The sequence below is a fragment of the Cibotium barometz genome, chromosome 6 (assembly GCF_041138505.1).
Source record: "Cibotium barometz isolate CiBa-2024 chromosome 6, ASM4113850v1, whole genome shotgun sequence".
Taxonomy (NCBI): Eukaryota; Viridiplantae; Streptophyta; class Polypodiopsida; order Cyatheales; family Cibotiaceae; genus Cibotium; species Cibotium barometz.
Window position 1 is genome coordinate 5,266,216 of NC_141051.1, and position 27,657 is coordinate 5,293,872.

The 27,657-nt window shown below is 45.6% G+C and overlaps 1 protein-coding gene and 1 pseudogene across 2 annotated transcripts in view; one reads left to right on the forward strand and one right to left on the reverse strand.

The window, feature by feature from the left end:
• Window positions 1-27,657, forward strand: part of LOC147637371 (uncharacterized) — a 60,140-nt gene that overhangs the window by 18,860 nt on the left and 13,623 nt on the right. The gene's annotated exons all lie outside the window — the stretch shown is intronic.
• LOC147637372 (uncharacterized) lies at window positions 1,689-25,842 on the reverse strand (annotated as a pseudogene).

The window sequence follows — 27,657 nt, forward strand, 5'->3', positions numbered from 1 at the left end:
AGGACAAAAGCAACGAATGTGATTACTATGGCAGGTTAGGTCATACTGAGGCTCGCTGCTTTGCTCGTCGTGATGAATCTCGAGTAGCCAAAGCCAAGTATAAAGCCTAGGATGCTCCTAAAGCATTTGACAAGGGCAACACCAAAGATAAAGGCAAAGTTTCAGAGGAGGGATCTGCCAAAGTTGCATACATGGCAGTCAACAGATTCATCCGCTCCTTCACAGGATTCACTCCTCGTGATCATAGATATGACTTCTCCTGAAGAGGTTAGTGACACACCTGAAGTGGTGGACTGGGTTGGTGATAGTGGTGCTTCTGCCCATATGACTAATTAGGTCCATATCTTGGAAGTTGGAGGACTACCAGACACTCTCTTCTTCAGTTCGCATCGGCGATAACTCTTCGCTTCTTGTCACTAGTGTTGGTGATGTTTCTTTGGGTTCCTCTGCCACCTTACATGATGTTCTACATGTACCACGGATTTCCAAAAATCTGTTTTCAGTAACAAAGCTTCTCAAAAGGGACTTGGTGCATACTTTGATGAGGTCATCGAAGTAATCAACAGGAAGACTCTCTCGGTTGTTGCCAATGGAGTCCATGATGGGGATCTCTACAAGATCACCAATTTTTCTTCTTAGATCCCTCACAAACTCCCATATTCATCAGCTTGTCTCCCAGATACTTCTGTGTGGCATTCTTGCTTCGGTCATGTACCCATTGCTGCCTTACAAAAGTTCTATTCTAAGCAGGTTGTCAGCGGACTACCTCAGCTCAGGTCTCTCTCACACATCTGCTCATCTTGCATGATGGGCAAGCATCATCGAGATGCATTTCCAGAGGAGGCCACTCATCGAGCAACCCGAAGACTGGAGCGTATACAAGATCTTGCAAGACCTATGGAGGTTGAGTCTCTTGGAGGGGCTCGATATTTTCTTCTTCTTGTGGATGATTTCACTTGCAAAGTTTGGGTATGGTTTTTGGCTCGCAAGTCAGATGCTTTTGCCAGTTTCAAGACTTGGATCGCGATGGTGGAAAATCAGTCTGGGGATAGAGTTTCATTCCTCTGAACTGATAATGGTGGTGAGTTTGTACCATTCGATGACTTCCTTGCTCGAAGGGCATTCATTGACAGACTACAGTTCCTTACACTCAACAGAATGGAGTTGTTAGAACGGATGAACCGGACCGTCAAAGAGATGGCTCGTGCTTTGTTGCATCATGCAGGTCTCCCTCCTGCTTTTTGGGGTGAAGCTGTGGCTACCTTAGTTTATCTCATTAACCGCTCCCTCACAAAAGTGGTTGAGGGGATGACTCCGGAGGAGGCTTTTGCAGGACACAAGCCTTATGTTTCTCATGTTCGTGTTTTTGGTTGTGTTGCTTTTGTGCATGTCCTAGATAAGAAAAGGACCACACTCGCACTGAAGTCAAAGATGATGATCTTCACAAGCTACAGTCTGAGATCCAAAGGGTACCGCTTTTGGGATCCGGAGATCGATGACATCATCATTTCTCGAGATGCTCGGTTTGATGAGAGCTTGTCTGGCATCTATTCTTCTCCACTTGATGCATCTTCCAACTTTCTGGATGATCCATTCTCGGCGGATGCTAGTGATCTTATACCTCTTCCATGACCAGCTCCTCCTCCTCCTCCTTCCCCTGTTGAAACCTCGGTGCCAACTACTACTTTTCAACCACCCGTTCCTGTTGAACCAGCTTCTGCAGCTCTGAGTTCCTCTACGAGTCCTGCTTTCACTCCGGGATTACCCTCACCAGTGCTTACTTCATCACCACTTCTAGCAAAGCCAGTTCTCATCAGCCGCTTGAAGGTCTCATTGGTAGGCAGCTTTGAGAGTTCTTCGTTATCTTCGAGGTACTTCAGATTATGGCATCATCTACTCCTGTGGCTATGGAGGTGTTACTTCAGCATGCTGGTATTGGACCGCCCCTCTGGTGCTGAAGAGGAGATGTTGGATTATATATTATCTCCAGAGGGTCTACTGGATCATTTTCATGCTTGTACTGGCCATTTATGAGGCCCTGCATATGCAGATTTATTTAGGCAATTTTTTTTTTTTTGCTGTTGCATTTTTAATGCCTTTTATAGCATTTTTATGCTATTGTGATGCTACAGCTGGCCGACCAACTCTCATGGGGAGTATATAAGGGCTGTCCCCCTTCCCCCTCATTTTATCTCATTTTTCAGCATCCTCTTGAGGTCATTAGCAGCTGCTTCTGCTTCTTATCATTGTACAACACCTACGGGCTTCCCTCGTGCTCAGTTTTCAGCAATAAACATTAGTTTCTAGCATTTATAGGTCATGTACCTGGGCATACATCTGTGTTCTCTATTTGCTTCACTTTCTTTCATGCTCTGCTTGTGTGTGCCGCCTTTGAGCGCTGCGTTGCCTTGCCAGTACTATGCCACCTTGTTCAGCTGCACCACCCTCTGCCCGTGCAGCGGCTAAGATCACCATCCTCCACCTGCCGTGCCGCCTATCAGCACCGCCCAAAAAGAGTTGCCCCGTGTCGCTTGTGCCCCTCCATAAGAATGTAACTTTTGATGTAGGAGTTGAAGGGAATTCCATTCCACTCATTAGTCATGTACAAGTTCCTAAAGCAATAAAGTAATCTATTTCCTCTTACTTGATATATGTAAGAGATCCAAAGGAATCTAAGAGTGATGAGTCACTGCCAACTCTTGATCATGAAAGATTTCCTAAAGAAGTATGAAGATTGTTTTGCAGATACTCTTTCAGGAGAGCTACCTCCTAAGAGACCAGAAGATCATCACATTGACATCTTACCAAGAAGCTCACCTCCTGACAGACCTCCTTATCGTGTGAGTCAAGCTCAACAAGAGTAGATTATGAAGTGAGTGACCGAGCTATTGGAAAAGGGTTTGATTAGACCTAGCTCATCACCTTTTTGCACCCCAGTCTTATTGGTTCAGAAAAAGGATGGTTCTTGGCGCGTGTGTATTGATTACTGTTGGGGTAAAGGCGTTATGCCCACCCTTATAGTGTGTACAAGCCCATAAGTTATAGTACATAGTACACTTAGTACTTTTAATGTACTAAGTGCACTATGTGTACTAGTGCAATATACATGTGTGATAGGGGAGTCACACACTCATGCTTTTCATGAGTTGACTTATCCCCACAACTCTCTCTCTCCCTTGCTTCTCTGTGTATGTCTCCCATGAATGATCTCTAAACCCTAATTCAGGTTCCTTCTCCCATCAACTGGTATCAGAGCAGGTGTTTGTCCCTCCCTCTCCCCCTTCTGCTGGTCATGCTCTCCTGCTGGCTGCCCTTCTGCTGGTCGCCTCTTTCTGCTGCTGGCTGCTTCCTTTTCTGTTGGCCGCCTCTTCTCAGCTGGTCGCCTTGCTCCTGGTAGCCTCTTGAGCTGGTCGCCTAGCTCCAGCCAGCTGCCCCAGCTGTTCAGCCAGCCCACAGGGCTGCCCAGCCAGCCAGCGCAGCCCCACAGGCTGCCCAGCCTGCTGTACGGCTGCCCTTGCTGCCCACCAGCTGACCACGACACCCCCCAGGTGCTGTCCAGTACACAGCAGCAGCATTCATCTAGGCAGCAGCATTCATCAACCCCACTTTTCCTGCAACAACAAAAACTCGCCTGCAAATCAGAAAATCAGAGGTATTTTTGCTTCAATTTTGCGAATTTCTTATCAATTCAAGCAATTGAGCAGGTACAGGTGCCCAATTGCTCAATTTTTGAGCAAAATTGGCAAAATTGGGTGACATTGGTCACAATCAGGATAAATTTGCAGGAAATTGGTCAAATCAGGATCAATTTGCAGGAAATTGGTCAAATCAGGATCAATTTGCAGGAAATTGGATGTCGAAATTTGGGGCTTTTGATGTAATTGTGCAATTAAGCACTCATACATGCTGTATGATGTGAAAAAATCGCACATTTGGGCAAAATTGCAGCAAATTGCAGTGCAAATCAAGGGGCTTTTGTGCCGATTTGGTTGATTTGCATGCAAGCAATCGCATTTGATGCTGTGGATAATGTGCTGATGCCTTACAAGCACTCAATGTGCCTGTAAATCAAGGGGCTTTCATGTATTTGATGTATATGTGGCCAGGGGGAAGCATCGTGAACACTCTGGATGCCTTCATGTGCGTCAATGTACCATGCATGATCAGAAATTGATCTCAAATCAAGGGGCTTTTCAAGTTTGTATGCTTGTTGAGCTTGGCAAAGCAGCAGGCGAGACTTTTATGCCTTGAATCCTCAAAAATCAGCTTGCAGTCAAGGGGCTTTTGCCCAATTTCTGTTCGGGACTGTTGTATGCAGTGTACGGAACTGTAAAAGTCTGATTTTCACTCATTTGGACAGCCAGGAGAGCATTTATTGCTATTGTACCTGCTGGTACAGATTTGGCACAGCTTTGTGCATGTTTTGGCATGGCTGTACACTGTTTTGAGTGATCAAAAGGTTCAAATTCAGCTGCTGAAATTGCCGGTACAGGTTTGGTACATCATTGGAGAGCGCTTAGTACTGCTGTACAGTACTTTGGAAGGGCAAAAGAGGACATTTAAGGTGCTGTCCAAAATCTGCAGCAACCAGATTTTGGTGTTTTCATCACAAAAAGTGGGAGAAAAGTTGCATTCTTGCTTCCGCAGTGGGAGATAAAGCTTGGGAGAACATTTGTAAGCACTTTGTGTGCTTTGGGTGCAGTGTTTGCACATCTTGGGTGCAGTGTTTGCACATTTGCAGGGAGTCAGGCATTACAGGTTGTATTTTGCTATGGCAACCACAGGTGAGAGCTCTTCATTGCTTCACATCAAGAAGCTTGAAGGCTCGCATAATTATGATATTTGGCAAACCCAGTGCTACAATGTGTTGCTTCAGAAAAAGCAACATAAGCCTATCAAAGAAAGGGGTGTGATGCCCGCTTCTCTTACAGCTGAAGAGTGGGAAGATATGGATGAGCTGGCAAGATCTACTATCATGTTGTCTGTGTCAGACTCATTACTTTTCAGCATTCGTGAAGAGAAGACAGCTTGGGGAATGTGGCAGAGATTGCAGGACTTGTATGCCCAACAAAGTGCCTCAAGCAAAGTGTATTGGTTGAAGAAACTCATAGGCCTTCAGATGAAGGAAGGGGCTTCTATGACAGCCCATCTCAATGAGTTTAATGGTATTGTCAGCCAGGTTATAAATCAAAAGTTGGCAATGGACGATGAGTTCAAAGCCACTTTTTTGTTATGCACTTTGCCAGAGAGTTGGGACACATTCAGGACAGCCACTAGCAATTCGAATGCTATGCTGTCATATGCAGATGTTGAGGGTGCTCTTCTTCAAGAAGAGATGAATAGGAAGAACAACTCTGTTGGCAAGTCTAATGCAATGAATGCACGTGGGAGATCCCAGCAAAGGGGGAAAAGCCAAGAAAGGGGAAGGAGCAAGTCTCGCTCCAAAAAGGATTTGGAATGCCATTATTGTGGCAAGAAGGGACACATTAAAAAGCAATGCTACAAATGGAAAAATGATCAGAAAGAAAAGGGAAAAGGCAAAGAAAAAGAGAAGGATGAAGCCAAAGATGTAAAGCCAAAGGGCAAAAGTGGAGTCAAGATCGAAGAAATCAATGTGTCACATGCAGGTGGCAGTGAGGATGAGGTCCTCTTTACGTCTTCACTTGATGCCCATTCACTTCTTACAGGTGGTCATGGTATGCACTCATGGATCATTGATTCAGGTGCCTCCTTTCATGTCACAGGTTGCAGAGACTTGTTTGTCAGGTATACTGCTGGCAATGAAGGAGTGGTTTATTTGGGTGATAACCATGCATGCAAAATTCTTGGCAGAGGTGATGTGAGGCTTGTATTTTCAGATGGCTCACAGCTTATGCTCCATGATGTCAGGCATGTGCCTGAGATCAAGAAGAATCTGCTTTCTACTGGACAGCTTGATGATGCTGATTATGTTACCACATTTGGTAGTGGAAAGTGGAAGATTAGTAAGGGCTCACTGGTTGTTGCCAGAGGCTCTAAGGTGGACACTCTTTATTTCATGCATGCAGGTGTTTGTCACCATGCTAATGTAAATGCAACCGAGCTGCCGGAAATTTCTATGTGGCATAGCCGGTTGGGACACATGAGTGTCAAAGGAATGGAGCAATTGTCTCGTTTGGGTTACTTGCCTTCTCTAAAGTTTTCCAGTTTTCAATTTTGTGAGCATTGTATATATGGTAGGCAACTACAGTGCCCCCACAAGAAAGCTCTTGGACAGAAAGATGCTCAGTTAGAGCTTGTGCATACAGATGTATGTGAGATGCCTCAGCTTTCTTTGGGAGGGGCAAAATACTTTGTGTCTTTTATTGATGATGCCACACGCAAGGTGTGGGTCTATCCTCTTCGCTTGAAGAGTGATACATTCTCAGTGTTTCAGAAGTTTGTTGCTCTTGTTGAGAATCAAACTGGCAAAACACTGAAGGCTTTGCGTTCCGACAATGGTGGAGAGTATACGTCCAAACAGTTTCAGGACTTTTGTGATGCTAAAGGCATCAAGAGGGAGCTCTCTACTCCTTATGATCCTCCACAAAACGGGACAGCAGAGAGGATGAACAGGACCATACAGGAGAAGGTCCGTTCTATGTTGTCACATGCTGCATTACCTCATGGTTTTTGGGCTGAAGCTGTTATGACAGCCGTTCACCTTATAAACAGGTCACCTAACACGAGGCTTGGTGGGAAAGTGCCAGAAGAAGTATGGACAGGGAAGCCTCCGTCATACAAGCACTTGAGAGTGTTTGGTTGCGTTGCGTACGTGCACATACGCAGGGAAATGCGCACCAAACTTGATCCTAAGTCTCACAAATGCATATTCCTAGGATATGGTGACAGAGGTGAAATGGGGTATAGACTTTGGGATCCCGTGAATAGAAAGATTATACGCAGCAATGATGTCATTTTTGATGAAACATGCATGTATAAGGAGCCTGCAAGGCAACATGAGCCTGGCAGAGTCATCTTTGACGATGATGGACATCATGGACAACAACAAAGGGCTGTAAATCAGCCATTACAGCAGGAAAACCAGCCCTTAAATGGTGCTGAAAATGGTCCAAATGGACAGCCAGAGATGGCAGAAGATATCCCTATGGATATACCACAGTTGGAGGATATACCGGGCATGATTTTTCAGCCTTATGGCATGGAACAGGAGCCACCAATGGGTGATATGCAGGCTGGACAGCAACCTGCAAATGATGGTCATTGGGTACGGAGGTCCACTAGACCCTCCAGAGCCCCTGACAGGTTTGTTCCAGGGGTTGACTACTTGATGCTAACTGACTGTGGGGAGCCCTCATGTTACAAAGAGGCTTTACAGAGGGCAGACAAAGCTCTATGGGAGCGTGCCATGAAGTCAGAGATGGATTCTCTGCATAAAAATGGAACATGGAAATTGGTGCCTTTGCCTGCAGGCAAGAAGGTTTTGCCATGCAAGTGGGTATACAGGCTCAAAGTTGCACCAGATGCAAAGCCAAGATACAAAGCCAGGTTAGTGGCTAAGGGCTTCAAGCAGGAATATGGTGTGGACTTTGATGAGATCTTCTCTCCAGTGGTCAAAATGACCACACTTAGAGCTGTGTTGGCTTTGGTTGCACATGATGATCTGGACTTGATTCAGATGGATGTGAAGACTGCTTTTCTTCACGGTGATCTCCATGAGGAGATATATATGCAGCAGCCAGAGGGTTATGCAGTGAGTGGAAAGGAGAAGCTTGTATGCAAGCTGAAAAAGAGTCTTTATGGGCTCAAACAGGCACCAAGAGAATGGTATCATAAATTTGATACATTCATGAAATCTCAGAAATTCAGGAGAAGTGACATAGATCACTGCTTGTACACCAAAAAGGCTTTGGATGGCAGTCTATTGATTCTCATTTTGTATGTTGATGATATGTTGATTGCCGGGAAATCTCGTAAAGAGATGGATGCTTTGAAAAAGAGGCTGCATGAAACCTTTGATATGAAGGATTTGGGTGATGCAAATCACATTTTGGGTATGCGGATACTTCGGGACAGAAATCAGCATGTGTTGTATTTGTCTCAGAAGGAATACATTGGCAAAGTCTTGCAGAGGTTCAATATGGATGGGGGGAAGAAAGCTAGTACTCCTTTGCCTCCATATGTGAAACTCAGTGCTATGGACAGCCCACAGTCAGATAGAGACAGGGCTGATATGGCCAAGATTCCGTATGCTTCAGCTTGTGGCAGTCTCATGTATGCCATGGTTGCTACTAGGCCGGACATTGCATTTGCAGTGGGAGTGGTTTCTAGATACATGGCCAACCCTGGCAAGAAGCATTGGGAAGCAGTGAAAGGTGTCATGAGATACCTGAAGGGCACACAGGATTTGTGCATTTGCTTTGGCAAACAGGATGCATTAGTGCATGGTTACACGGATTCGGATTATGCCGGTCATCCAGATAACCGGAAGTCTACTACCGGTTATGTATTTACATTCACAGGAGGTGCTGTGTCATGGATATCCAGGATGCAGAAGTGCACTGCCTTATCTACTACAGAGGCCGAGTATATTGCAGCCACAGAGGCTTGCAAGGAGGCATTATGGCTATCTCGGTTAGTGGTTGATTTGGGTTATACAGGGGATATTCCATTGTTGCATTGTGACAGTCAGAGTGCCATTCAGTTGGCAAAGAACCCTGTCTTTCATGCAAAGACGAAGCATGTGGATGTGAAGTATCACTTCATCAGAGAGGTGATAGAGAACAAGCAAATTCAGCTTGTTAAGATTCATACGGATGACAACCCGGCTGATCTGTTGACGAAGAGTTTGCCTCCGGAGCGTTTTGCTCATTGCAGACACTTGATGGGCATTGGATGAGGCCATTTTCAGCCTTGATATGGCCTTGTATATTATCATGTACATGCTGATTTTTTCTTTTCCTTCATTTAAGGGCACTTTGCCTTTAAGTGGGAGGTTGTTGGGGTAAAGGCGTTATGCCCACCCTTATAGTGTGTACAAGCCCATAAGTTATAGTACATAGTACACTTAGTACTTTTAATGTACTAAGTGCACTATGTGTACTAGTGCAATATACATGTGTGATAGGGGAGTCACACACTCATGCTTTTCATGAGTTGACTTATCCCCACAACTCTCTCTCTCCCTTGCTTCTCTGTGTATGTCTCCCATGAATGATCTCTAAACCCTAATTCAGGTTCCTTCTCCCATCAGATTACAGGGCTCTTAACAAGATCACTGTGAAGAACAGGTTTCCTATTCCTAGGATTGATGACATCCTAGATAGATTGGATGGAGCCACTATCTTTAGCAGGATTGACAGGATTGACTTGAAGAGTGGTTACCATCAAGTTAGGATTGTTCCAAAGGACACTACTTTTGGACTCTATGAGTATTTGGTGATGCCTTTTGGTGTTACCAATGCCCTGGCTACTTCCAACCGAATGATGGAAATAATATTTTGAGCACATAGAAAGTTTGTACCTACTTTCTTTGATGACATTATTGTGCATTCAAAGGATGAAGAAGAGCATCGAGAGCACTTGGATATGGTATTTCAGGAATTGCGGAAGCACGAGTTATATGTGAATGGAAAGAAGAGTGAGTTCTTTTTGTTAGAGATTCACTACTTGGGCCATATAATGTCCAAGGAACGGGTCAGGATGGACCCAGAAAAAGTCAAGGCTATTATGGAATGGCCAAAGTTGACTAGTGTGCATGCAGTTCGAAGTTTCCTTGGCTTATGCTCTTACTACAGGAAGTTCATGAAGTGGTTTGTTGACAAAAAAAAAAGAAACATGGTTCTACATGGTGCTCACATACATTTCTAATAAGGTGGAGTACAAAGGATCACACTCCTAAAATCTAGGAGGGTTATTATTTTTGGACAATCCCCAATGGAAATTATGTTCACGTCATTATGTCCGTAAGCTAAGAAAATGGGGGGGATTTGTTGAAGCACCTTTGATAGATGTTCTATGAGTTAAAATATTTTTAGAGGTTTAGTTTATGTGTGGGAACCATCTCTTAAATTGGAACATGTGGCACGACAGTGGATCAAAGTGAGACAAATGGCCTCACACTTGCCATCTCAACTCTCCAGTTATCATTATAGCTTTTACTTACCATTATAGCTCATTGTCATGATTGTGACTAACTCTCTTAATCTCTCCTTAATTACTCCTTAATCTCTTATTAACTGAAAGGACACCTGTGAAGGGTCACCCTTACACATGGGTCACTATCAAAGGACATGTCTATTCATTAAAAGACACACCCCTAAGTCCAAAGGACATAACCATTGACTCAAGAGCCACACCCCTTCCCAGGGATGTGTCTCTTCACTTGTACCCTTTCGGCCTCTATTTAAGAAAGGTCCCTGTCTCAATGCAAACAACTCAATCTTTCTTGCAGCATTTGTCTTATGTTTGTTAATTAAGTCTTAATCGTGATAAAGCTATAAAAGCTTTACAATGGTATCAGAGCAAATTTTTTTCCTGCCCATGGGTTGTGAAGCCCTCACCCTCTCCGTGGCACTACCCTGTGGGTTTTGCGGGCCACTTAGCCTCTTCACTCAGCGTTCTCCCCCCTCGACAACCCACACGTGTGTTGTATGGGAGTTACGGAGCAATGGCAGATCTGGCGCAACACCTCCCTCATTGCTTCGTGCGCTGCAGGCTGTGAGCCCCTCGTTTGATTCATGCAGCTGCCGCAGAGCTCCTCGCCGCCGAATAGTGACAGCCTGCCACCTCTTCGCTTTGCTGGTAGCGCCCCTACGAAGCGGCATCCCTACGAAGCGATCCAGGGCGTCACCTTTACAAAAAAAAAAAGCCTTATAATTTAAGGCTTATACTTAAGCCTTCCATACACGTGGCCTCCACTAGCCACGTGAGCAGCCGGCAGCCAGCACCCAACGGCCACCCGACCAGCGAAAGACAACCCGCCAGCGCAAGGAAACCCGGCAGCGACCAGCGCAAAAAAAAAAAAAAGAGAGAGAGAACCCAACGGCCAGCCGACCAGCGCATTAAAAAAAAAAAAAGGGGAGAGAGAACCCAACGGCCAGCCGACCAGCGCATTAAAAAAAAAAAAACCATAAACTTACCTTACGGGTTCCTACGAAATGGCGCCTACCTTGGTCTTCTGCGCGCCAACTTGCTGCCGCCTCCCTTCCTCGAAAGCAGCCTTCTTCATTGCTAGGCTCCTGCGGTCTATGTTGGTGTTCTTCGCGGCTTGACGGCTACTAACTTGGTGCTTCTTCTCCAGCAAAACTATTTATTATGGCAACCTCCTTCAGGTGTGATCTTTCCATTTTCTTGAGTATACACATTTCACATAATGTGGAGTATTAACATATCAGCAACCCGCCATTTCATTCTTTTGCGGGCTCTCCACTCCTCCGGGGCCAATACCCCTTTCTACGGGATCAAAGCACCTCTCCGATCATGTGGACACACACTACCCTCTTCTCCGACGGCTTATGGCAGAGGAAACCTATAACTTCAGTTATTTACAGGATACACCCTCTCAATACATAGTGCCCTCTCCTACCCTCTCAGTCCATAGTGCCCTCTCCTACCCGTGTTTCTCCACCAGTCCCAGCCCTTGTTCCAGTGAGTGTGCCTCCCTTTTTCCAGCCCACTCATTACCGCATGCAGATAGCCACACCGACTTCTCACCTCCGAGAATTCGACGTGTGGGTGCTCCGTGTTCGTACTTCTGCACAGGATCTGGATCATTATTGTTTTATACTCAGGCGTCATCCTTATCTGGGCGCTATCCTCCCTGAGTGTAGCATCATCTTTCATGAATATTGCACTTATTCTGAGGACATTCATCCCTCTTCATTCACGGTGCGCCCCTCTACACCGGAGTATACACCCTTGACACCAGTAGCTGCCCCTACTCCTGTACCTTCTTCTCCAGTAGCAGACTCTCGTGCGAGCCCAGTCCCAGAGGATCGCCCTTACTATACTGGATGGTCTATAGCCGCTTCACCAGCTAAGGCTAGATATTATATGTGTGTAGTAAGCAGTGATGTCATGGAATATACCATGTGCCATTATTCTAGGGTGTGTGAATGAGTCAAAAGACAAGGCTTACGTCTATAAAAGCATTGTACTTGGCAAGGTTCAAAATAATCAATCAAGAGTATCATTGAGTCGTGCAACATTGTGAGCTTTGTCGTATCTCTCTCATCTCATCTCATTATCTCTGCCCACTCTCCCATAGCCTATGCAATAGTATGCTATGCATAAATCATCCCTAAGAATGTTTGCCATTAAGGGAAGGCAATCATTGAGTGGTGGTAAAGCTATGAGTCAATTCAGCTTATGGGAAAGTATGGGCTTTTGCATACTATGTTAAATGTTTGTAGGTAAACGATGCCAAGCGTATCCATAAAGTTGATCGTACAGCCTATGTACATCATGTCAAGAATGTCTTTTGCATACCATGTTTGCAGGTAAACGATGCCAAGCTTATCCATAAAGTTCATTGTACAGCCTATGGTACATCATGTCAAGAATGTATGTCAAGATATGGAAATGTATGTTGCAAATAGCATATACTATCCAGGGTAAGAAGGACATGATTGTTATTAAGGCATTGTTACAGCTTCTGCTAGATTGGTTAGGAGCCGAGGCCTTGATGTTGCTTGCCTTTGCATAGGTGTAGATAGGCATAGTAGGTCTCAAGACAAGCATAAAAAGGGTACCGATAAGCATAGAAGGTGATTGAACATTCAAGAGAATGATTGGGTCTTGCTAAAATTTGGGAAAGCAAGGCTACATAAGTGGTGAGGCAAGGAGGGAGCATACCCTAAGCTCTCTACTAGGTACTATGGGCCTTTTAAGGTGATCAAGTAGATCAATGAGATTGCTTTCTAGTTGACATTGCCTAGACAAGCGTATTCATAATGCCTTCCATGTGAGTTTATTGCAGTGGGGCCAGACTATGAAGAGCTTGTCACAAAAGATTTGCCAGAGGTGAGCTAGAGGAGATCCTCCAGCTGAGCAGATTGTTTTTCACAAGGAGAGAAAGTTGCGAGGTGGTGATGACAGACTTCCTAGGCGATACTTTCGAAGTTTAAGAACTATTTGCCCATTGATGCAAAGTGGGTGGATGAGGAGTACTTTACTGACTATCCATAGCTCCTCCAGATATCTTGAGGCTTCTTACAACTGTTTAGAAGCCGGGAGTGATGTCACCATTTGGCGTTGTCCAAGTGGTCATTTCCCATTTTCGTGCCACCTTACGGGCGTCCAACCATCCTCTCGTGCCGCTCGTAACATGTCCAGGATGTGAATTCAGAGTGCTCCATAATCCGAGGTGTCTGGCCAGCTCCGTGCTTGAGAACACCTGTGTTGTACATACATGAATGGGAAGTTTCGTTGTAATTCCACTGGTTGGTGTGGAATGTGTAACTATTTGGCCCTCCTAGCTCTATTTCACATGATGAAACCCATGCCCGGACACTAGCAGACAAGTGGAAGAAGACATGGGGACAGGGTCCATAAGGTTTGATTACGAAAAAGCATCATTCTTGGTCAAAAAGCAAGAAAAAGCAAAAAGTCAAACAGGGTTGTCCGCGAGCCAAGGGCACCATTGGAAAGAGGAGACTGAGCCGGACCAAAAAGCTGAAAGCCACTTTTTCAAAAAGTAGCTCCAGGGCCAAAAAGCAAGGCCCTAAAGATAAAAAAGCAAAACAAGAACTTTTGACCAAAGTTAAGTAATATTTTACTATTGAAAAGACCAAAAGCAAAGTAAAAGGAAAAAGCAAAGCAAAAGCATTACTTTTTGGCAAAAAGCAAGGCTTTCCCAAGTATAAAAAGGCTTGAACCTCTCTTGTAGCATCATGAAGGAGATCGTGGAGTGTGTGGGCATCATTATGATCATGGAGAGCTTCTTTTTCGCCATCAACACCTTCTCCAACTTGCTTTTCAGATGTACGGTCAGCCCTAGGTTTGTATGGGCATATGCACGTGTACGGAGCTGTACGGACAAATTTCAAAAACCCTAAAAATTTTAGAAACCCTGGAACTGCTCGTAAAATCCTAAAAATTACATTTTGGAGGTTTTTATCGCCGAAAACCCATTAAAATAGGTATTTATATCAGTTTTCTTGCCAGAAAGAGCTTTTCCATGGTTTTCTTCATCGACAAGGTTATAGGAGTTGTGGAGATTACTCATGGGAACTTGGACTACTTAAACTTGGATTTGAACTTGGATATGAACTTGGACTTGGATATAAACTTGGACATGGAACATCGAACTTGGACATAAACATGGAGAACTTGGACATGGGCCTGGAACTTGGACATGAACATGGAGAACTTGGACATAGAGCTTGGGCATGGAACTTGGACTAGGATTTGGACTTGGACTTGGACTTGGGTTCATTGGACTTGGATTCATTTGGACTTGGATTTGGGTTCATTGGACTTGGATTCATTGGATTTGGATTTGGATATTAGATTTGGTACTAGCTTGGTGAGAGATACTTGTGGGTCATCCCCGTGGTGTGCTCGGCATCAGAGATCTCGTGCCTCGACATTGACGTCGACTTGGATATCCTACTTTAGCATATCTGTTTGTTTTGTATTCATTGATTGTATTGATCTTGGCCAGTGTACCCGTGGATTGTTCTTGAATAAATTCCTGAAAGGGAGCGGGGTTTGTTTCCCGCTCAATGTGGTATATTGGGCAAGATCCCTATTCCCATCTCTCTCTATATCTTTATCTGTTGGACATGTGGTTGAGTCTGTCAAGGCACGCCCTGACAGACTTACAGTGGTATCAGAGCAGGATTTCTCTTCAAGAAACTTTCTTGGGGTGACAGAGCCATGTCGAGAGCAGAGGGAGACCAAGGGCCTAATGAAGGGAAAAACTATAAGGCCAGTACAAGACTTCAAAATGGGACCCAAGACCGTGAATCTATTTATCATGAAACTGCGGCCATGACATCAGAAGAGTACCATGACTTTCAACAGCTCAGACGACCTCTTAGAGACGAAGAATTTCTTTCTTGGAGAACCAAGAGAGAACAGGACCAAAGAAGAGAGATCTGAAGATCATCAGATTGACATCATGCCAGGAAGTTCGGTGAGTGGTTTGCAATGGTGTTTAGCCCATTGCATATTTCGACAAATAAAGCCATGGAATCTTTGTGGACCAAAGCTAAAACAAAACCCTTTTGAAGCATTGAGACTTTATGCTAGCCAAGAGCCGGTGTTGGTTATTCTAGACCTTTTTGTGGTTGAACATAATGAGATTGCATTGGAGCAGTCTTGAACCAAGCAGGCCATGTTGTGGCCGATGAATGTCGAAGACAACAAGGAAGCAGATGCATTATCTCGGAGACCCTTGAGCTATGCAGTTTCTATGGGTTACCATATGGATTTCACTTTGATGAAGGATCCTTATGCTACCAAAGAGGATTTCAAAGATGTTTTGTACTCTATTTCACATGATGAAACCTATGCCCGGAGGCCAGACAGGTGGAAGAAGACATGGGGACAGGGTCCATAAGGTTTGATTACGAAAAAGCATCATTCTTGGTCAAAAAGTAGGAAAAAGCAAAAAGTCAAATAGGGTTGTCTGCAAGCCAAGGGCACCATTGGAAAGAGGAGACTGAGCTGGACCAAAAAGCTAAAAGCCGCTTTTTCAAAAAGCAGCTCCAGGGCCAAAAAGCAAGGCCCTGAAGCTAGAAAAGCAAAACAAGAACTTTTGACTAAAGTTAAGTAACATTTTACTATTAAAAAGACCAAAAGCAAAGTAAAAGGCAAAAGCGAAGCAAAAGCATCACTTTTTGGCAAAAAGCAATGCTCTCCCAAGTATAAAAAGACTTGAACCTCTCTTGTAGCATCATGAAGGAGATCGTGGAGTGTGTGTGGGCATCATTATGATCATGGAGAGCTTCTTCTTCACTATCAACACCTTCTCCAACTTGCTTTTCTGATGTACGGTCAGCCCTAGACTTGTATGGGCATATGCATGGGTGATATGGACGCGTGTACGGAGCTGTACGGACATGTATGGATAGAAATTTCAAAAACCCTTAAAAATCCAAAAACCCTAAAGCTGCTCCAAAAACCCTAAAAACTGCTTTTTGGAGGTTTTTATCGCCCAAAAACCATTAAAATAGGTTTTATATCAGTTCCATGGTTTTCTTCATCGACAAGGTTGTAGGAGTTGTGGAGATTACTCATGGGAACTTGGACTACTTGAACTTGGATATGAACTTGGACTTGGATATGAACTTGGACATGGAACATCGAACTTGGACATAAACATGGAGAACTTGGACATGGGCATGGAACTTGGACTTCAATATGGAATTTGGACTAGGATCTGGACTTGGACTTGGATCTAGACTTGGACTTGGATTTGGATTTGGATTCATTGGATTTGGATTTGAATATTAGATTTGGTACTAGCTTGGTGAAAGATACTTGTGGGTCATCCCTGTGGTGTGCTCGGCATCAGAGATCTCGTGCCTCGACATCGACATTGACTTGGATATCCTACATCAGCATATTTGTTTGTTGTGATTGTATTGATCCTGGCCAGTGTGCCCGTGGATTGTTCCTGAATAAATTCCTGAAAGGGGGCGGGGTTTGTTTCCCGCTCTATGTGGTGTACTGTGCAAGATCCCTATTCCCTTCTCTCTCTCTCTCTCTCTCTCTCTCCCCTCTCTCTCTATATCTTTATCTCTTGGACATGTGGTTGAGTCTGTCACGGCACGTCCCGCTAGGCTTACAGAATGTTTGGTTGAACACAATGCTAATCAGTACACTTAAATATACTAAGATTTAATAGACAACAAGCACAATATAAAATTTAATTTGTTGAATTGACAAGAGACGCACAATGAGCCGTAATGGCCGGCTCCTCCCTCAAATAATGTATATTGATCTTGGGAGAGTCAAGTACATAGAATCACGGGCATTTTTGACGAGATTTCCATACCAATGCATATGATAACAATATTGCAAACAATATGGCTGTCGATGGAGTTCTCCAAGGAGCTGCCTTCTCACACTACCCTCTCAAGTGCCCATGTTCCCTTCTATTTGCTCTCTATTGTTCCACCCAAACATGGTAGAGGAGAGCACGTAGGACAAGAGAACACTACAGAGGATATGTGAGTACGGAGTTATGCCCTTCCGTCTTGCTACTTGTTACCATAATTGGTCATGATTGCAAGATGACAGCGGAAGTCTTTGCGATAAAAGCATTTAGAAGGCTGAAAATCTTCAATTAGTCGCGATCCTTCGTGACAAAACTCTTCAAGCAAGGGTAGGGAACCCTAGGAAAGCTTCCCCTATGGTTCTACTGAAATTAGGATTTTTAGCCAAAATACCAGAAATTATTGCAAACAAATGGACTGTTTTGCTGAATTCAGGCCATTGGAAGTGTGTAGGAGGAAGAATATGACCCGGGAACAAGCTTGGATGCTTGAGAAACACTCTAGCAAGCTTGGATATGGAGTTGAGAGAGTAGAAGTGCAAAAAATACAGTCATCTAGCCCTCTTGAAGTAGGCTCCCACTTTTGAGACGAGGAGAGAAAGGGAGAGAGTCCGAGTGGAGCATCTAATCCCAAACATGACATTGCGGGCATGAACACATCAAGTCCAACATAAGATCATGTTCATAGTATCACACATAGTTTTTCCATATGACAACTATACGGCAAACGCTTACGGATATGGAAGTATGGAAAAGGTACGGTTCACACTCCCAAGAAATTCCATACGTTGGATACCATACGGCACCCTAAATTTAAGGAAAAACATGCTACATATTACACAAAAAACCAAAGAAACTTGAAACTGCAAAGATTTTGGGATTAGAAAAAACATAAATGATGTAGAGCCAAAGTCCTGGCCGCCTTCTATGGGAGAGAAAGAGGGAGATAAAACAGTCCTGCGTCTCTTGTGTTCAGCCCAGCACCTCCCCTTCTGAAATGGCCTGCAGTCCTCTGCAGTCCTGGCCACCTTCTATGGGAAAGAGAAATGAAATGAAATGATATATTAACGTCTCTAAGAGGCCATAATGGCCTATGAGACCAAAACTGAGAGTACATCTGAAGTTGGTGTCTCATCAAAGAGAACAAGACTAAAAAGTACAATAAACTGATTGTCCTACAGCTATAAGAACAAAACTGCAAGACTCCGAGATGATACTGAGTAGAAAATACTGGAAAATGTATATCAGGTAGATCCATGTATGCTGATCAGTTGAAGTGTTGCCCTCTCCTTAGATCAAGTATCTCCGCCATGGGGCTGTCTAGAATGGAGAGGTCGTAGAAGCGAGGTAGGCGCCTCTGATGCCAAGCAATAATGGCTCTGATTTGGCGATGGTGAGGATGCCGTGGTCGGGATCCTGGTGGGCGTGGCCGACGAGCACGGCATAAGATAACTGCTCTATCCGAAGAAATCTGTCAGGGTCCTCTGTCTAGGTACATCATGGCTCGGCCTCCTGTCTGCCAAGAGGGTCTCTCTATGTCTCCTGAGCTCAAGTAGAAACAATCCGAGGCATCTCTGATCCTCAAACTCCATGACCCTGCATAACGGCCCAAAACCCTCTCGGAAAACGCAGTGATATCTCCCTCGGATCTCATAATAGACTGTACATCGGCAGATGTAGTGTTCCTCTGTCTCTACCTCCCGGTAGCATAGCTGACAAATGCGGTCATCCACGATCTGATGCACATATCACCCTGTCTCAATCCGCAGCTGGTGTGATGAGGTTCGGATCTGTCCAATGGCACAACGTATCCCATGTGATAGGTGTACATCCATGTACGCCGGGTGGGTGATAAAATCATCTGGTGAGAGGTGTAGAAAATGGCTCTTGTAATGAGTCATTTTTGTGCCCAAGGGCTCAAGGGGGCTAGTCCATGTCCTCTCTGTGTCCACTCTGATGATATCCATCCTGATCACGCGGTTTTGCTCTGAGCGGGTGAGATCCAAAAATGGACAATCCAGACTGTACTGAAAGGGTGGTAGTGCCTCTAAACCATGTAGGTCAAACCATGATCTCATCTGAGCGTACCAACAATGAGTATCTCCATCCTCTGCCAATTGTATGGATGAGGTCAATGCCAAACGAGAGTACCTCTGCTGAGGGAGCTCCCATAGCCGCTGTAAAAAGGTAATTGCCTGGAATAGGGCCTCGGTTACTACTGGTGGGGCATCCAGCTCAGCCCGAACAATCTCATGTGGTACTGATGATTTGCTTCGAATCATGCGGGCAGTCATCATAACCAGTGGTCTCTCCATTTGCCTCCATCCCTCATCTGTCCCTCTCTCAGATTTGTGATGTATACTGGGCCCCCAAATTGGAGCTCCGTACAGGAGGGTCGGTGTGACAAGCGTATCAAATAGCCACAATTTGGTGCGTGGCTCTTGAAACTGTATGTGTGCACACTGCCTCTCAAGTGCCCCCAAGGCTGCATGCCCTTGAGCTAATCTAGCTGCTGCTGCCTCCTTCAGGGAGAAACGCGCTCCTGTGAAAGTAACTCCCAAGTAGACATATGACCTGACGTACTCTACCGGCTCCCCTCGGAAAGTGAACTGAGGCTCTGATCTCGTCACCCATGCCTGTGTGGTGTCAAACACCATAACCTTGGTTTTCCCAAGGTTCACTGTCAGATCTCTATCCGCACAGAAAGCCTGTAATGCATCCAGGTGTCTTTGTAGTCCTCCCGGAGAGTCTGAGATTAGAACAATATCATCAGCATATAACAAGATGGGTATCAACACCCCTAGCAGGCATGTCCCTGGGCCTCCCAATTTGTCTACATAATCAGAGACCGCATCAATGTACAGTCCAAAGAGGGTGGGCGATAGCGGGCATCCCTGCTTCACCCCTATTGTGCTGGTCACCCTATCAGATAGTCCGCCTGGAGCTCGGACTCTGCCTGTCACAGACTCATACAAAGCATATATCCCCCACTGCATATCCTCGGGTACCTCAATGTTATGCAATCTGTGCATAAGCCTGGCACGTGGTACGGTATCGAAGGCTTTGCGGAAGTCCACAAAGCGGCAGTATATCCTTCTCTTCTTTGCCCTGCCCTCTTCAATAAGTGCCCGAAGTGTCAGTATGTGATTCAAGGTAGTAAATCCTCTCCTGAAGCCAGCCTGTCCATGTGCTCGATGACCATGCCTCTGTCCTTCGGCTTAGCTCCGACTCCAATATAGAGCCATATAATTTGGCCAAGTAATGACCAATCATGATCGTCCTGTAGTTGCCTGGTACCATGGGGTCCCCACTCTTAAAGAGTGGTACAATGATATGCTCTGTCCATCTTGTCGGGAAACCCTCACAAATGGCACGATTAAACACATGTGGATGAGCAGAGCCAAAGTGTCTCGTGCATATGAGAAGTGCTCTCCAACTAGCCCATCATGATCCTGTGCCTTTCCATTCTGTAACCTGTCTATCGCATCTAGCACCATCCACATAGTAAAAAAGGTGCTGCTAGGCGGTCTAGCTCCCAGTGGAGGGGGGGTGGGGGGCTGTCCTGGTGCATCACATAGCTCTCTAGCATAAGTATGCCATGCCTCAGGTGCAGTAATCGGAGTACCAGGCTGTCTCTCCTGAAACATCTTCCATGCCCTCTTGCTGTCCTTCCCAAGGAAGAGTTGGTAAATCTCCTCCTCTAGCTTAGCCAGATAGGCTTGTTTCTTCCTCCGCACAATGCGCCGAAAGATCATCCTGGCCTGTCTGTGTGTGTGAGACCCAATGGCAATCTCACGATGTAGCTGTGCTCGTGTCTCACGACACTCATCATCATACCAACTGTTCTGTGGGGCAGTGCTGCGGGGGTAGGGATCATAGTGCAGGATAACGCATATGAGGCGGATGCATGTAGAACACCTGCCAATCCTCTCGTGATCTCGTCCAGAGAGCTATGCGGGTCTAAGGCGAACAAGCCATCAGATACTGCATCCCGATAAACCCCAACTGTCTCACGTGTAAACTGATATCTCGGGTACCTTGCCGTGATCTCCCGGTACATAGCCTCTTGAGTATCATACAACTCTGTTTGCTCTGTGCCTGTACGTGCATTAAAGTCTCCCAATAGTAATATGTCTCCCATGCTGGCAAACCTCATGATATCATCATATAGTGGTATATAGGGCGACTCTCCTGATGGTGCAAACCTGAAGTGGGCTGGGGGAAAGTAGCATACCGCCACATATAGCTCGCGGAGTCCCTCTCTGCATATTCGGACCCACATGTACCTCACATCTGCATCTCTATGTACCACATGTATTTTGTCACGAAGCTCCTCCCTGTAAAGTATTGCCACTCCTCCCGATCCTCTGGTACCTCCCACTATGCGTGGCTGAGTGCGGAAAACTGATTCCCATCTTTAACCCCGGACGTCAGGAAACCTCTTGTTTGTGCACTGATGGGTCTCCGTATACATAGCAATATCATTGTCTGAAAGTATCCTCAAAGTATCCTGCATCTGTTTTAAGGGCTCCGTTGCAATTCCACACCGTGAATCGCAAGATCTCATAGGCCGCGCATCGTCAAGCGGGCCTCCTCTCCGTAATGATGGCTCGGCCATCTCTGCATACCGCCCATTTCCCCTCTTTCCTTGCCTCAAGCACACGTGGCATGTGTTCCTTCCGGTGTGCTATCTGTGCCGGTGTAAGGTCCTCATCCAAATAAATCTTTTCCCCCTTAAGGGCCATCCTTTTGGAGAGGAAGGCCTTCTTCTTCTCCAAGTCACCAAACCTGATGATCAATATCTTCGCCCTGGTTTCATCTCTGCCTACTCGCCATGCTCCGGTAATGGGTACATCAGTGGCTCCAATTTTTGTTGCAAGAGCTTTTGCATCCTCTTGGGGATTTCCCTTATCTTCCCACCCAACTACACGTACATGTAAGGCATGTGCCCGTCTCTTGGCTTCCTCTTCCAATGTAGCATTCATCACCTCTACTTTATTGACTGGTGTATCTTTTTGTTTTTTTACTACTTCAATCCATTGGTTGACTTCCTCAATTTGTTTCTTTGTGGCAGTGGCAATTTCAGCCCATGAATGCATTTCCTTCTCACCTGCAGCCACTTTTGCCTTACATGATTCCAAAGTGTTTTGCATTTCTGTGAGGTCTTTTTCGCGGTCAGCCATACATGTCTTCAAAGTGCCTTCGTATGATGCAACTGTTGTGCCAATCTCTCGGAGCATGTTATCCTTCCATTTCTGCATCTCTTTTTTCATTTCCGTGTGCATCAAGGCTTGGGCTAATTCCATTTCAACCCGTACTTGGGCTTGCATTTCTCCCTTCAATTGGACATATATCTCTTCCTTCAGCATTTGGTATATCACTTTCCTTTGGGCATGCATCTGCTCGGTCCATTCCTTTTCAAGCTCCTGTCGCATGGTGTTCATCTCTGTCCTTATGTGAAGCTGTAGCTCCTCATAAAGGGCCTCATCTCGTCGGGCCATCTTTGTAAACCTTCGTGAGCCAGGGGACATGATTCCTTCCCTCAGTCTTCTGTGGTAGGCATTTGGTGCCTTCGTGGGGGTGTGAAAGGTTGTCTCACCATCCTGTTCCCCCTCTAGTGGTTGAGACATGTTTTCCCCTACTAGTTGCTGCCTTGGGGGCCAGAGCAAGGGTGGGTGCGAAAAAGGAGGCAAATGCTGTACCTTCTGCCGGACTGTACAGTCTCAAGGTGTGTGAAAAGAATCTTTCCACTGGCCAATTCCACTTGCATAGGTTTCCCTGATTTTTGATTTAGGACTAATTTACGCAGACATCCTAGGGAAATAAAAGAATGAGTACTGACTGAATTAATCAAAAGCTTGAATTGCTTACCTTGGTACTCTGCTAGAGTCTGGAGGACTGAAAATTGACGGTTATTCCCCTGATGCTCTATTGCTGCATAGATCTGTCCTTTTTCTTCCTCGACTTCCTCAGCTATAGTGACGACTCTAGCTGCTGCAGTCTGAGGTGGAACTCTCTCTTTTTGGTTGTTCCAATTCTAGGAGGGAGTTCGGAGACTGCTTTGCATGGAGGCTATAGGTTGAGCTGGCACTCTTCTTGGGTTGCCCTGGTTTTGGCGCGGGGGACCCTGATTTTGGCGCGGGGGACCTTGATTGCACCTTACTGTTTGCACCTGCGCAGCCTGCCAATAGGCCTCCAGCCGTCCCTTCTGCGCTTTCTGCAACTACCTGCAAACCCAAGCGCCTCTTGCAGTTCTATTTGCCTGCAGCCCAAACTTGGTAAGCACCTGCGCAGAAGGTGTGTGTGTCTGTGTTGTTGGTGTTTGAGTGAGCGCTATCGCCGCCACTGTGCATCACCGTGTCTGCTGACTGTGCAGCGCCGTGTTTGCTTCTGTGCGCTCACGTCTACTACAGTCCCTTGCCTGCTGCTGTCCAACTGGACACAACGCTCCCTGCTCCCTACCATTTTTCTACAGCCAACCGCCTGTAAACTCTCCGACCAGCCTTCCAAAGGCGTGTGGAGGCCCCCAGCGTACAGCCGACTCTGGCCAGAGAAAGAAAGCCCCATGTGCTGTTCAGAAGGAGGCGTGTCTTTTCAGCTGCCAGCCCCTCCATAAGCATGTGTGCCCCCTCAGCATGCAGTCCAGTCCTCCGTGTGCCAAGCGAAGGAGGGAAAGAGAGAGAATATGTGCTGTTGCTTCAGCCCGCCAGCCCTTCCAATAGAGAAAAGCACACCCTTTAGATTTAGTAGGCGCCTACCAAAAAGCATGAGATAGAAAGAGGCGTGTCTCCCAAATTAGCTTTTTGGCCCTTGGGCCACCAAAAGGTTATAAAACCTTTTAAATTAAAATCTCTTTGTCCCCTTCACACTTCGGTTGTCCACACATGGATTTCCTTTTTTAAAACTCCAAACTGATGCCATTCACACTGTCCACCATGTCCCCGTGCACACTTGCATACTGTCTAGAGAAAAACACAGGGTCGTGACAGGTGTAGAAGCCCCAAATTTCTCCCACCATTTCACACCCTCTTGCATTCTTTTCTCATCTTTTGCAATGGGACGAGCAAATGTGCCGCTTTCTCGCTTATACTTGTCTAGCTCATGAATGAGATCTCCTTGCAAGGCCAAATCACCCTTAGTGTATTTTTCCAACGAGCAAATGTGCCGCTTTCTCGCTTATACTTGTCCAGCTCATGAATGAGATCTCCTTGCAAGGCCAAATCACCCTTAGTGTATTTTTCCAACAATGTCATCCATCCATCATGCACCTCTGAGTCACTATCTTGCTCTTTTCCTTTCCATACAGGGTGCAAGATATACCCCACAACATGCAATGGTGTGTGCATCTTTCCCCATCTACCAATGCATAGATCTTTGATCTCTTTTATCTTATTGGCCTCAATGCCTTGCATGTTTTGCACTTGCTCTACCATACGATCTGTAAGCTCATACATGAGGCCCATGGTGACTCCTTCCCTGTCAGCCAAGCGGAGAATCTTCAAAATGGGAGCACATATCTTGTCAATGGTTCTTGCCTCTTACCAAAAAGATGCAGAGAACACAATGTCTGACACCTCCATTGCATGAGGGGTCTTTGATGCCTTCATTTTTACAAATTTATCATCAATCATCAGCTTGCGCACACCCTGCATACATCTCTCATCCAAGAGAGTAACTAGCATAATAAAAAAGTAGGCAAACCAAGTTGCAGAAGGCTTGACCAAGTCCTTCTTACTGAGTTTTCTAAACAATGCCAACACTGTGGACTTCCTTGTGACAAATGTGATAACTTGAGTTGCTTGGTTTAGCACTTTTGCAACCCAAGAAATTTTGCCAATGTCCTCAAACAAGAGGTCCAATCAATGGCATGCACATCTAGTGTAGAAAACGGTCGGCCACTCTTGTTCAACCAATTTCCTAGCCCGAACGCAATTCGATGCATTATCCATGCATACGTGCACAACATTTGTTGGGCCAACCTGAATGATAATCTGCTTTAAATGCTGGAAAATAAACTCCCCAGACTTGAACTCCCCAGATGTGTCCATAGATTTTAAGAATACAGTGCCATGAATGGAGCATGCAAGAAAATTTATGATAGGCCTGCGCCTAGTGTCTGACCATCCATCATCAGAAACAATGGTGCATCTATATTTTTTCCATTTCTCGCGCACACCCATGATCTCATGATCAATGCATTTGACCTCATCCACTAACTCAGTGGTGCGCAAGCAATGGTAAGTGGAGGCACATAAGAAGGACCAACATGTCCAATTGCCTTCACCATCTCCAAAAAGTAAGGACTCCTCACTTTCCAATGGGGAATGTCCTCCGCATAAAAGAATCTGCGCACTGTAATGGTTGCTTGCTTTCGTGCTTGTACATTCCATGCATTTGCCAACTCCCCCTTCCCTTTAGACATCCTTCTCTTCTTACATGATGACCCAACATTTGCACTACTGCTGACTTGTGCACTTCCCTGTGCACTTCCCCGTGTGCCCATTGATGCACCCTGAGATACATCTCCACCCATATCATCCACCAAAGCATCCACAAAAGCCTCTCGGCCATGAACACCTCTACGACTGTCTGCATGCAACCTCCTACAAACATCTTTAACGTCTTTTGATACATTTGCGCAAGGCCCCACACCATGGCCAACCAAGCCCAAAATGTGTGCCCAAATGCATAGCGGGCCTCCATCCCATTGATGAGGGCAATAATTGCATTTGCAGGTGAATTGCCCTTTCCCAAGGGCCTTTACTTGGATCACATATTGCCACTCTAGATGCTTGGATCGACCCATCTGTAAAAAGGGTGATTTAGATAGAACTTCGTTAGAGGTTGAAGAGGCCGACACTGGGCACAAAATTCACGTTTGAGCAAACTCGACTCTTGAACTTTGAAGTATGAACTTTGAAGAGGGCTCAGAGCCTCAAAGGAAAGGCACACAGTGCATAGTGCAGACTTGTAACTTTGTATTATGTAAGTTTAAACTTCAAAGTTGTGATTCTGTGCAGTGTGAAGTTTGAACTTGTAAATTGTCACTGCACATGCATGAAGCCAGCAGCCACACACAGTGCAGTAGTGCACACTGCAGTGTGCACATGCCAATGGACCAACAGCCTGCAGGCAGCAGCACTGCCCGCAGCTCAATTCTCACGAGAGGGGGAAGGGGGGGCGAAGGTAGAAAAAAGGTGGGTGCACTTATGGAAGAGGGAGGCGCAGGCTGTACAGTGTAGATACTAGAAGGGGGCGCAAGCTGCATCAGATTCCATGCACAGTGCAGGCAGAAAATGCATAAACTCGAGACTCATATGGTGCCGGGTCACGGGTGTACCTGGGAGTCTGGGTGACGAGTCCTGAAGGCGAGCCTTGACTGGTGTGTCTTGGACGTTGTGTACAGGTGACAGTTGACCGTCGGGTACAGGCGATAGCAGCTGCGCAGGGGGAAACGTCAAATCGGCGTCGGCAGACCAAAAACCCAAAAAGGCCCAAAATTTAGGGCACCGTATGGTATACCCTATCGAACGTGTATGGACGTAGACGTGGGCAGCAATACGGAATTTGAACCGGACGCGTTGGAAAAAAACCATGGTATCACATGACATGCGTCAATCCAATGCATAAGCATACATGGACGCCAGTCCAATGCATACACACAGTGAGAAAGCAAGGGTGGACCATTTGGGTGGCCAAATGGTGACATTCCCCCTGGTTTTTGTCCGCAATTGAAAAGCATCCAAGTACGTCTGAAGCAAGTGCCGGCAATCTCTAAAGAGCTCTTCATCTACCCATTTAGCATCAATGGGAAGATAGTTCTTGAACTTTAGAAGGTCACGCCTGACAAGTTTGCCTCCAGCAAGCTTGCGTTTCTTGTGATACACAATCTGTTCTGCTTGCAAAATCTTCTTGAGCTCATGCACTTTTGGTGGATCCTCAATGACCGCTTCATTGGGCTCCAGCCCCATATACTTACGAAGGAGACTCACATGAAAAGCATTGTGTACATACCAATGACTAGGCAATGCCAACCTGAAAGCTACTTCATTGATCTTCTTGATCACTCGAAAAGGCCCATAGTACCTAGTTGCAAGTTTAGGGTTTGCACCCTCTTTGTTAGGTCTCTTTCTAAGTCTTGCTTTCTCAAATACCAGCAATAGCCAATCATTCTCTTTGACATCTAATTGCCTTCTATGCTTATCGGCAGCCCTTTAATGTTTGTCTTGTGACCTTGCAATGGCTGTCCGCACCTAAGCATAAAAAATATCCAAGTCTCTTACATTCTCATTAGCTGCAAATATCTCATCCTTTGTGCGAAGGATGGGGCGGTAAGTACTTCTCCCAAGAAGACTTTTGATCCGCCACATAACATTTCAATAGGTCCAACATGGCTGAATTTGCAGCCTCACTTTGCCCATCTGTTTGAGGGTGATAAGCTGATGAGAAGTCCAATTTGGTGCCCATGTTATCAAGCAAGGCCTGCCAAAAGAGACTTGTAGTCATGGGATCTCTATCCCCTACAATGGACTTTGGCATTCCATGATGTTTGAACACTTGTGCAAGATATATCTTAACCATATGCTCAGCTTTGATGGCCTTCTTGACTATCATGAAGCCAGTGAGTAATCACGCAGGCAAAGAGTACTTCGACCAGGAGCTTCTATAGCACC